Source organism: Macaca thibetana, chromosome 9 (genome assembly GCF_024542745.1).
Source record: "Macaca thibetana thibetana isolate TM-01 chromosome 9, ASM2454274v1, whole genome shotgun sequence".
NCBI classification, from domain to species: Eukaryota; Metazoa; Chordata; class Mammalia; order Primates; family Cercopithecidae; genus Macaca; species Macaca thibetana.
The window spans coordinates 108,200,451-108,213,526 of NC_065586.1; the positions used below are offsets into that span (position 1 = coordinate 108,200,451).

The 13,076-nt window shown below is 41.1% G+C and overlaps 1 protein-coding gene and 1 long non-coding RNA gene across 2 annotated transcripts in view; both read right to left on the minus strand.

Annotated features, from left to right (window-relative positions):
- Positions 1-13,076, minus strand: part of BBIP1 (BBSome interacting protein 1) — a 1,212,900-nt gene that overhangs the window by 1,151,466 nt on the left and 48,358 nt on the right. The gene's annotated exons all lie outside the window — the stretch shown is intronic.
- Positions 1-13,076, minus strand: part of LOC126962844 (uncharacterized) — a 41,988-nt gene that overhangs the window by 4,904 nt on the left and 24,008 nt on the right. The window contains exon 2 of the long non-coding RNA XR_007728832.1: positions 7,427-7,614. This is a non-coding gene — a long non-coding RNA (uncharacterized LOC126962844). The remainder of the gene's footprint in view (positions 1-7,426; positions 7,615-13,076) is intronic.

Sequence of the window (13,076 nt, forward strand, 5' to 3'; positions counted from 1 at the left end):
GCATTCTTGCAGCCCGCTGTCTCCCAGGCTGCCACCTGCATCTGCCCCTGGGGCTGTCTCCTCAAAGCAGCAGCAGGCTGTCACATCCTCTTCCCATGTAATTGCAGAAGTAGCTTCCTCTGACTCAATTTGTCCTCTGGGTACAAATAATTCAGTTACAAAGGTTGAGACCAGGGCTCAGGTGATAGCAAACAGAAAACTGAGCCTCATGGGCCATACTAGAAAAAACACGCAGAGTTCACTGCTGAGATCAGATGCAGAGGCTGGAAAAAAATAAGCAATAAAACTGCCATTTAAAGTCTTCACTTACTTCCCTAACAATGGCTCTTTCCACTCCTTTTCGTTATAAGCTTATTAAATATTTTATCTGTTCCCACTGCCTTGAATCCTTTTCATCTAGTCTATTCCCTCTTCCAAACTTTCTGCAGGAAAGAAATGAAATGTGTGTTTGTTGTTTTTCTTAGAATGAATAAATCCTTCCCATCTAGGTGACTCTTTCTCATCATTGCTAGAATCATTGTTTAAGTGCCTAGGTCTTTGTAACAAGCATTAGGAGAATTCTAGAGCCAAGACTGCTATCACCTGCAGCCTTCTGGCATTTGCAGGTAGAATTAAATGTGTGTGTCTGTGTGTGTGTGTACGTGTGCACATGGTCCTATCAATTTCTTGACACAATTATACTGATTACAGAGAGAAAGCATAAAACACTTTCTCCAGGAGGCTTTGTTCAAACTCCCGTTCCATTTTCTTTTTTTTTTTTTCCCCCGAGACGGAGTCTCGCTCTGTTGCCCAGGCTGGAGCGCAGTGGTGCAATCTTGGCTCACTGCAAGCTCCACCTCCCATGTTCATGCCACTCTCCTGCCTCAGCCTCCTGAGTAGCTGGGACTACAGGCACCTGACACCACGCCCGGCTAATTTTTTTGTATTTTTAGTAAAGACGGGGTTTCACCATGTTAGCCAGGATGGTCTTGATCTCCTGACCTTGTGATCCGCCCGCCTCGGCCTCCCAAAGTGCTGGGATTACAGGCGTGAGCCACTGCACCTGGCCACTTCTGTCCCATTTTCTTAAGAAGACTTTTCTCTGTTGTACAAACACCATTAGACCAATTATTTTATGGCATATGTTTATTCGCATGTCTGTCTCCCCTCTAGCTAGTTTTTAGTACCAGAGACAATTTTTAAGATACATCTTTGAATTCCTAGGCCCTAGCATAGTTCTTGGCACCTAGAAGGTACTCAGTAATTGCCTTTTGTGTGAATGAATGAATGAATGAATGAACACATGAATGTCTATTCTTCACATAATCCTGGGAAGTCATATCCACTTCAGTAAAACTGAACAGATTCTGTTCTTTCAGCTGACACTAATGTGCCCAATCCCTGGTTGCCCACATATAGGGAGCTTTATTTTTCATCTCAGATCATGGTTTTTGTGCAGTGTCTTCATTTTTCATCGTGGTTGTCAAGAGTTTGTTTTCAACATAGTGCTTATTTTGCTGATGGATGAAGTTATCAGCTGTCTGCATAGTACAGTTTTAGAGATGGCACAAAGCTATGCTTTCGCCAAAATATGCCCCACTTCCCACTATGAGCCTGCCTGGATACCATAATACCTCTCAACCAAGCTGGGAATGATATCATGAGAATTGCCACCGTAAGAGTTCCAGATGGCCATTACTGTAATATTTGGATAGTAAGGTCAGAAGTCATCTGCATGAAAGAGTCACCCCTGCTTAACATAGATTATATAGACAGATTGGTTTGTAGACCTTTGGTAAACAGAGAATCACTGTGGACAAAAGGTGAGCCCAAATAGCCTTGTGTAGGGAGTAACAGCCACAGGGACAGGGACCCTGTCTTGGAGGTGACTCTGACCCTGGAGCATTTGGTCAGGTCATGGGATGCCAATCATGCCTTGCAAAGCAGTCTCCTGTGACTAAGGCTCCTCCCCTGCAGAAACAGTTTTGCCATGTCCTTATTCCTCATTGCTCATAACCTCCACCTAAAACAATCTTTGCTGAATTGATTTTAAAGACATCAAAGTCTCTGTTGTTCTTTCTCCCATTTGTAATGCACGAGGTTTCTTTATTCTGTGTGTTATCGAGGAAAGCTTCTGGCTTTGTGTCCCCAAGGTGAGGCAAATCTCACCAAACAATATTCAGTGAAGGTCTGGTCCAAGCTCATTAGAAGTAGAAAGAGAGGTTACCAAAAGCAAGCCCTCTTGTTTACTCTCAGGGTTCTGTCTTTTCTCCCTTTCCCATCCCCCTTTTTTTCATTTCCACATTTGCTCAGATTTTTCATATTTGTTTCCCAGGTTTCCTTTATTTGCCTCTAGAGTTGAAATCAAATCTGCCTTCTGCACAAGAAGCACACAGCTCCCTCACCCTCTGATGTATGCAGCAAATCACATTACAATCACTGCAAAAGGGTCTGCAGGCTTCTTGGAATAGTGCACAGAATCTTCCTATGTTAGAAAAAAACATTTCAATTGAAAGCAAATGCTGCACCTAAAGATCAAAATAATTTCACATCACAAAAAGCAGTCTTCCTCTCTCCAGATGCAAGTTACAGATTATTAGATGTCCCCTTGTAAAATGCCCAACTCAGGGCCTTCCTCTGCATTCAACGGCAGCCTCATATGGGCCCAGTTCCTTCATGTTATGAATCCTATTTCCCCTCATGAGGATGCCCTCCACATTTAGCAAGGCCCCTTCACAACAAATAGACATGTTGTATTCACTGCACTAGGCACAGAAGACACACCCTATATTTATAATGAATTCACACACTTATTTCTCAAAATGCCCTATAAGGTCAATGTCATTTCCATTTTACAGATGAGGAAACTAAGGCATTCATATCCCCCTTCCCCTAAAGTCCTGCAGATAGCTAGGGGCAGGACCAGTTCTTAAAAGCAAATTTTTCTACCCCAGCATCAGTATTTGTTCTTTCCATGGCTCCACACCTGAGGGTTGATATCCAGGACTTTCCCTGAAGATAATAACTGTTTCCTTTCGTTGGGATACTATCTCCTTAGTAGCAAATGACACACAGAAAATAAGATGTCAGGTCCGTTTTGACACAGGAACACCAAACCTCCAAGGCTCCATCAGGTGCCACAAAGGGCCAGGTATTGTTCCAGGCCCTGGGATCCAGCAGAAAGAAAGACAAATTCTCTCCCTTAATGGAGCTTCCATTCTAGGAAGCAAGTAAGGAATCAACCTCTTTTTTTTTTTTTTTTTTTTTTTTTGATGGCTCTAGTATATGATAAGGTTTCTAATATTAGGACTAAACAGCATATCTATAATAATTGTATTTATTTAATATATACTGACTTACACAGCAATTTCCATGTGCTCTGTGCTGTTATAAGCACTTCACAGATAAAGAGGTCATTGAATTATTCTATCAGACAGATGCTGTTATCTTCATCTCAAAAATGAGAAAGCTGGGGGATAGAGAGATGAAGTAACTTGGTTCAAATGGCACAGCTCTAAGGGGCAGGGCCAGGTGTCCAATACGGGCAGTCTTGTTCTAGAGGCCACTTTGCCATGTTGCCTGCAGAAACTTGAGGTCAAGAAGAGAGCTTTCTGCACAGCATGGCCTCAGAGTGGCATCACTGCCAATCATCATGGTTACTGCCATCAGAGTTTGACTGTCCAGGGTACTCTACATCATTTAATGTGATGGAAAGCCGCAGCCATGAGTGACATTGCACTGGCTGACAGAGTTGCCCACACCTGTGGGCAACAGTGCCTCTTACTTGCTCAGTGTCAGGTGCTACACCAAAAACTCTCAATGGAAACTTCAATTTAATACCGACGTCCCCACCCTGTGAAGTAGACCAGTAGACCTTATTTAAAAGATGAGGAAACCTAGACTTAGGAAACTGGAGCAGAGACTTCCAGATGCCGTCTCATGCCCCCACCCAACACACATACCCAGATATATTTCCTTTCATCTTCTCTAGAAATGTTGCAAGGGGTAATTTGCAACCTTCATAACCATGTAAATTCTAGCTGATGGCATGACTGACGGTGTGACTTCCTTTTCCTCATCTTTTCCTCTACCTGTGGCTGAAATGCAAACATGGTGGCCAGTGTCTTTGAACATGCAGATGATGTCAGGGTTGACAGAAGAACAAGATGAAAGGAGGCTGTTCTCTCATGCTGTCAAGCCCCCATATCAGCCCTGGACTCCTCATCTAGACTGTTATTCAAGGGATAATTGTAACATCCACCTTGTATGAGTCACTGTATTTGGGACCTCTGGTCCCAGCAGTCTAGCCTGTGTTTCCACAACTGTGCCCAAGGTCACTCAGCTGTGAGCAGCAGAGCTAGGATTTAGACCCAGGCCATCTCATATTTGACCTGGAAACCTCTCCCTCCCTTATAGTTACATCACAGTGGACAGTCAGTTGCAATGACAGAATCACAGTCACAGTCACAGATAACTCACACCTTTGAGGCCAGAAGCATACTAATTGCATGTTGTTGTATCCTTCCTTTCTAGCTCAATTATGCTTCCACCTTCCAACCTTGCCTGTCTTGTGTCCTGCTTGTACTATCGTGCTATGCCAGGAAAGGAGCAGTCCTCTAAACCAAGCTGCATCTAGGTAAACTCACTAGCATCTGTGAAGGGTTGGAAGCCTCTAGAAGGCTTGATTTCATACATTACCACCACAACAGAACCTTTCATCAAGAACCTGAAATGTCCCAGACTTTTGATGAGACATTTTACATACATCTTTATGGAATTTGCAAGGGTTTGGTTTTGAGTTTGAAAATTACTTCTCAGTTACATGAAAGCAATACAAAATACAAATACAATCATGTGCCACATAAGGACATTTCAGTCATTGGCAGATTACATATACATTGGTGGTCCCATAAGATTACAATGGAGCTGAAATATTCCTACACCTAATGACATCAGAGATCTCATGATGTTATAGCACAATTTTTTAATGAATTTAGTGTAACCTAAGTCTACAGTGTTTATCAAGTCCACAAAAGTGTACAGTAATGTCCTAGGCCTTCACAGTCACCACTCACTCATTGATTCACCCAGAGCAACTTCCAATCCTGCAAGCTCCTTTCATGATAAGTGCCAAACAGGTGTACTATTTGTGTTGGTTTTTTTTTTAACCTTTTACACTGTATTTTTACTGTACCCTTTTGATGTTTAGATATGTTAGATACCCAAATACTTACTATTGTGTTATAATTGCCTACAGTAGTCAGTACAGTAACATTGTATGGTGTATAACCTAGGAGCAATTAGACCACATAGCCCAGGTGTGTAGTAGGCTATCCCATCTGGGTTTGTGTGAGTGCACTCCATGGTGTTCCCGTAATGATGAAATCGCCTAACCATGTATCTCTCAGAACATATCCTCATTGTTAAGTGATGCATGACTGTAATAAAATGCATATAGCCACTGCAAAACACGATTCAAATGTTAACTTAAAAATTGAAAGAGAACAGGCCAGGCATGGTGGCTCATGCCGGTAATCCCAGCACTTTGGGAGGCCGAGGCAGGTGTATCACGAGGTCAGGAGATCGAGACCATCCTGGCTAATACAGTGAAACCCTATCTCTACTAAAAATACGAAAAATTAGCCGGGTGTGGCGGCGGGCACCTGTAGTCCCAGCTACTCGGGAGGCTGAGGCAGGAGAATGGCGTGAACCCCAGAGGCGGAGCCTGCAGTGAGCGAGATCTCGCCACTGCACTCCAGCCTGGGCCACAGAGCAAGACTCCATCTCAAAAAAAAAAAAAAGAAAAGAAAAAAAAAAGAAAGAGAACAAACACTAATAAATAAATGAAATGCTTGTGATATGACATGAAGGGAACAAAGGGACACTGCAGCAATGAAGAATCCAATAGAACTAAATTCATATGGCGCGTGATAATGTAGTTTCAGCCAACATTGTCCAACATATTATATACAAATGAAGCTAAAAACTAAAAAATAATTCAAATTAAGACCAGTTCTTCAATGTGTAAATGTGATGGGGTTTATAGTTATCTAGGAGCTATTAAAGGGTTTATACAAATGATTATGTTTTCATATACTTAAGTAACTTCATAATTAAAATAATTAAGTCAGACTGGGAAGTCATCAAGTTTGAGAAGCCTAATATTTCAGATAAATACAGCAACTGGGAACAATTCTCAGGAAAGGTTTAAGCCCTTTCTCACTGTTACCTCACAATTGTCCACATCATATGTCCTTACCTTGGCCTTGGAAATCAATATCCTACCCTCCAAGATATTAGGTAGATATACATCTGCCTCATTGTTAAATGGAAATATTAAAGTCACTGCTGTTGGACTACTCTCCCGATTTTCTCATTCCAAGGAATTTGCCATAGAATCAACATCTTGTATCTTTGTCAGTTAGGTATACAATTGTCTCCTCTGACTATTAACATGTGGGACGTAAAAGAAATTAACTGATGACCCTAAAACATCCATTTACCACATTAAAACAATCTTCCTACCAGAAAGCAAGCCACTGCCAATAGTTTGGGACTCATTTTTGCTGGCATTCAATTACTCGGCTCCAATGGATTAGGCCAATTAAACTGATTCGAGGTCACAATCCTACCGATCCTACAAATGTATGGTAATCAAATTTCAGTCACAAATCTGTTTTCCTGGCCTGGCATGAATAAGAAGTAAGGTGAGCTGGCACTAAAAATGATACAGAAGTGGCTAGAATCTCAGAGGAATTTGCAAGAGACCTCTTGGGAAAATTTCTCTCCTAAGTGTACATAAGGTAATTCCTCAAGCTATGACAATGACAATGTAAACTTCCTAGATTTTCTTCACCTAGCAGAAATGGCCACCCTTCCCCTCCCTTTCCCCCACCCTCACACCTAGCATCTCTTCACCAGTCCCAACAGGATTCTATGCAGTTCACATTTACCATCCTCCCCAAACGCCTATTTTCCTTATCTTCCACTGAGCTGTTCATCCCATGCAGGATGGACTTGGTGTGATCCACCACCGTATACCAGCACAATTGGCGGTCATTAAATGTTGGCTGAGTTAAAGATGCTCACTTAACTTTGTAAGACCCACTGCCGAAAGCACTGTCTCCTGGCAGAATAGGGAACTGTCTCCATGTCTGTCTGCATGGGACCAAGGAAGGCAGAATCCCTCTGGCCCAGTATATAGGTTGAACTTTCCATGAGAGACTGCTTTAACGACATTTAATTTGATAGTGTTATGTTTCAACTATATTAGGCACTAGATACTTTTTGTGGGCTGTAACTGGAACATAACCTCCCTTTACAACATTCATTCTATGGAGAAATACATTCAGAAAGGTGATTGGGTATATATATTAGTTTCCTGGGGCTGCCATAACAAAATGCCACAAACTGGGTAGCTTAGAAAAATAGAAACTTATTCACTCACCATTCTGGAGGCCAACATTCTGAAACTGAGGTGTCAGCATGGCCACCCTCCATCGAAGGTGCTAGAAGAGAATCTTTTCTTGCCTTTTCCAACTTCTGATGGGTCCTGGCATTCCTTGGCTTGTGGAAGCATAATGCCAACCTCTGCCTCCGTCCTCACGTGATCTTCTTCCCTCTGGGTCCAAGTCTCTTAGGAAGACAAGAGTCACTGAATCTAGAGCCTGTCCTCATCCAGTATGACCTCATCTTGATTTGATTATGTCTGCAAAAACTCATTTCCAAATGGAGTCACATTCACAGGTACAGGAGTTTAGGACTTGAACGTATTTGGGGGATGGGGGAGGAAACAGATGAATCCACTATAATACAATAGTATCAAAATCCTATCTTAGCTACAATGTGTATTAAATTAATTGTTGTGGGCTAGCCTGTGAACCTAATCAGTGTTCATAACACTGAAATTTGGAACACAACATTTTAACATTAACATAAGATTATTAAACTGACTTTTAAAATACAACATGTCCAGGCCAGGTGTGGTGGCTCACACCTATAATTCCAACACTTTGGGAGGCTGAGGCAGGCAGATCACTTGAGGCCAGGAGGAGTTTGAGACCAGCCTGGCCAACAAGGTGAAACCCTGTCTCTACTGAAAATACAAAAAAGAGCCAGGCATGGTAGCGGGCACCTGTAGTCACAGCTACTTGGGAGGCTGAGGCAGGAGAATCACTCGAACCTAGGAGGCAGAGGTTGCAGTGAGCCAAGATCGCACCATTGCACTCCAGCCTGGGTGACACTGTAAGATACCATCTCAAAAATAAATAAATAAATAATAAATAAATAAAATACAATATGTCTACATTCATCTACATATAGAGAAAAATACGACATGTCAAATAATTAAGGATACATAGGAGAATATTCAACAGAACATAATTTCTAATACTAAAAAATTAGGAAAAACACAAATACCCAACAATATAGGGCTAATTATGTTACAGTTGTATAAGAAAATATATGGGGTTCTCCTTCAATTTTTAAGGTAACGTTTGAATCATATTTTACAGTGGCTATATGCATTTTATTACAGTCACGCAACCAAGAAAATTATGGGGTAAAATGTATTTGACATGAAAATATATTCATGTATTCATGACATACTGCCATACAAAACCATACACATATACATGTATAACTATATAGAGATTTTAAAACATACATAGATAAAAGTAAATCTATAGTTATATAATCTCTACATAGCTATATATATATATATATATGTCTATGTGTGTGTATACATTTGTATTTATGGCCTTTACTACATTTCAAGTATAGACCGTACACAATTTGCAAGCAGATTTCAATATATTTTCTGTAAAGTTTTACATATGGAATAGTTTGTTGTTGTAAAACCAATACATGTTCATTTCAAATACATAAGCAAAAACAGACAAGCAAAATATTAAAATTTTGAATATCCATGTTTTTAACTACCCAGAGCAAACAGCTGTAAGCACTGTAGCATATATATGCACAGAATATAAGAAAATGGCCTTGAAAAAGACATCCCAAACTAGGACACACCAGTTTATCTACCAGCACAGAAAGCCACTGTATTAGCCATAGAATCACCCACAGAGTCAATTGTCCTCAAGTACCTAGGAGTGGGGAACATTAAGTAATTTAACTGAAAGTATGATGTGTATATTGAAACAAATGTAGGTGTATAATAAGATACGGAACTCATTCTTAGGGGAATAAACTCCTTCAATAAGAATAAAAAGTTTAAGAATCACACACTAATATCTTAATGTGGGTAGAAGAATTGTGAGTATCTTATATATTCTTCTTTCAGCTTCTTTGTGTTTGCTGATTTTTTTTGTGAAATGAGTCAGTACTGCACTTATAGAGAAAATAACAAAATAATAACTCTACCAAAAACATAAAATGTATGACTTTTCCCCTCCACTACCACCTGTTTACAGATTGAGACTAGCTCATGACAAGGACAGTTATCAGCCAAGGATTCATGGTCAACCTAAATCTCATCCTCACTCCCAAAAGCTGTCCCTAGGCAGGATGAGTCTCTCTACACTGGGGATCTGGAAGGGCTGGGATGGCCTCTGAGGCTCACTCATCTGCCTAAATAGCCATCAGCTTTGGCCTCTAGAATCCCATCAGACTGTGGCAGAAAATACAATAAAAACGGGAGTGTTCACCACATGTAACATAACTGTAACTGTATTTTGGCTCAGAGCAATTGGTCAAGACCCTGAGAAGGCAACAACATCTTATTGAATGTGTGCTGTATGTTCCATCACTTTCTATTTAATTTTCTCAACAATCCTAGGTGCACTGATCCCATTGTTCAGATGGGAAAATTGAAGCTCAGAGAGGTTAGGAAATGTGCTCATAGTCACACAGTTAAGATGTGATGAGGACAAGATTCACACGCAGCTATGTCTGACTTCAGAGCTGTAGCCCCTCTGCTGCATCTAGAGACTTGTTCCAAAAATGAATATTTCTCCACCTGCCTCTTCCTGCTCATACGTTCTCTCCCTCTTTCCTATTCATTCTAAAAAGCAGCTTGCTCTTGCCTTTTTCCTAAGATGTTCTTTGCTATCTTTTACTCAAGAGTAGTTGTTAGCAAAGACTTCCTATATCAGTGAAGTGAGGAGGCAACTTCTAACCCTTGGCTTTCTGATTTCCGGTGAATGCTTCTTTTCTATTTAAGACAGGACAAAAATAACAGACACTCACGTACGAGGCGTAGCCTTAAGGCCTCAATAGCTCAGCCCAGGTAATCACTTCCCATCTTGGAGGCTTTTCTGTACAACAATGACAAATTAACTTGCTTTTTAATTTTCAAATCCCTTTTCATTTCATTTCATTATTTTTCCTTTGCCTCCTTCTGTTTCCAGAATGGGGCTCCCACCCATTTAATCACTTTTAAGAAACGTTCATTTTTTTAAATCTGCCCTGTAACTGTCCACTGAAGATAGCAACCAATAATTGCACTCTTTAGTCACATGAAATTTGCTGTTTAAAATAAGCTTCTAATCGGACAGGGTCCTCAAAACATTATGATTAATCTACAGACGATGTAATAGCCAAGACAGCAATGCTCTCATTTCTAAATGCTGTTTCATTAATAGGATTCATATCTTGAGTCTGTGATATTCTCAGCTCTACTTTACAGGCTGAACAAATAAAATTCTAAATCATATTAAGGAAAGGAGCAGCTTTGAAAATTAGAGTCTGTTGGAAATAGGAGACTCTCTTCAGGCAGCCCCAAGACCCTGCTACCTGACATTTCACCTTCCAAATGCGCTTCAGAAGGTACCAGTTTGTGATATGAGGAAAAGCCCGTAGGATGTTTATTTTCTCTAATGGGAGAAAAACAACAACAACAACAAAAAAACACCTCTTCTTTCGAACTTGATGCAGTATGGGAATAACAGAAAAATCAATAACAAGCCTCAAAAGTATCTCTTGTTTAAACAGAAAGCAAGATTTTTGTTCCAGGTATTTCTTAAAAAAATATATATATATACACACACACACACACACACATATATATATACACACACATATATATATCTCTCTCAGAGATAAAAGAAAAAACTGCAAAGGAGAAGAGTTGGAAAAGAGAGGATGGCCAGAAATCAGCCGATATTTCAAAGGTAGAGGAAAGGTGTGCAAGCGTCAGGGCAAAGTGTCCATGCTGATATAAGCCCCGCCTCTGGAAATCACCTGTGGTACTCACATTGTCCCTTCCAGATATGCTAGGGGGCTAACAACTGCACCAGTGGTCCACTATGCCTCTCTCTGGGAGTGTACTAGAGCCAGGATGTGCTGCAGCCACCTCACACTGGCTCCTAAGAGCCTATTGTTCAATTTTTGGAATTTTTGGATATTGGCTGACATTACATTGGTGGCTTGAAATCAGCCATGGTGGGAGTATTCACACCACAGAAAGTAGAAAACGCAACAAATCAAGAATTCCCCTCCCCGCCGCCTCTCCCCTGACAGAGCCAGTTGTTAAACTTTCACCAGCACACCACTGCTTCTTTCTCAGTTTTCCTGTGGGCTTCCCTTGGGAGGTGTCTAGGCTTGCCGAACATTGCCAAAGGACATTTACAAAAAAGAAAGAAGAAAAGCAGTTGCGTCTTCCAGAAACTTCCCACTAAAGGAGATATAGGACTATATCAACAAACAGGGCCACATCTAAATGCTTTCTGGAAGGATCTGGATAAAACAGACCCACCAAGAATATCCCCTGGAGCCAAACTTTTTTGAAAAGCTCGGCCCTGGGCGCACGCTCTACCCTGAAACACAAGGTGCTGGCTCTCAACAGAGACAGCATGTCCCAAGGTCCTGAGGCCTCATCTTCACCCACAGGTAAATTTCTTTCAGTCCCTATGCCCCAGAGACTGGGTTTTTCTGCCAAGTCCTGCTTTTCTCTGCGTCCTCTACAAAGCAGGTCCTTGGCCTTTCCTGGCCACCCTATCTGCTGTCTCAGTCCCATCCATGACCCACCCAGAGGTACAGCCCCAACCAAGGGAGCAGCAGGGACCAACTCTTTCTGGTCACCACTGTATACTCAATTCCCAGCACAGTGCTGGCTATTCAGTAGATGCATGATAAATACATAGTGAAAGAATGAATGAATTCGATAGGTGAATCTCCACCAATCTACTTATTGCTAGCATCAGAGAATCTTGGTTAGGATAGGCAATTTAAGAAATTCAGGATAAGGCATCAAGAAACCTAGATTCTAGACCAGCCCCGACAATTAATTTGCTTATTTATGTCCCCTAACTTTGTTGGAGTTTCATCTCTTCATCTAGGAAATCGTGCGCGCATTCTAGTATTTTTATACTGACTCTACCACTAAATAGCAGACATCTTGGCAAACTGTTATACCTTTCTTAGTCTCAATTTTTCTATCTTTAAATGAAGATACAATTCTACGTCCTTTTAAACTCTTATCGTGGGAACCAAAATATATGTGAAATGGGGACTCCATAAATTATTCATAGCTTCCCCTTCTCTTGTCCAGGCTGAACAGCTCATGAGTCCACTAGACCCAGTCAGGTATCTGTCTGTATACAGGAACAGGAAAGGCGCTGGTATCCAAATACTTCCCTGGAGGCTGACTTAGGACAGGTGAACATGGGAAACTATCTTTTAATTTCACTTCAAATAAAGCTGCACCAGTGAAAGAAACACAAGAATCTTCCTCTAAACTTAAAGAGTAATTGAACTTGGGGTCAAATTCTAGATTCCCAACTGACAGACTCTTCTATCAGTTAGGATGTCTTAAGCTACAAATAAAAGAGGGCCCAAATAACCATTGCTCAAACAATAAATGGATGTGTTAGCTCCCATAACAGATATCTAGTGGGAGGCCATTACAGAGTTGGCTAGTTTAGCAGATAAGACCACCACTAACATCCCTGGTCTCTTTCTATAGCATGTTTCTTTTGGAGCTAATTTCACTCCTGGTCCCAAGACGGCTGGTGCAGTGTCATGCATCCTATGCGGATATGATAACATTCAGCACACAAAAAATACTGCTCCTTTTGCATGCATGTCTTTTAAAGAGCAAAAAAACTTCCCCAAAAGTCCCCTGGCAGAATTCCCCTTAT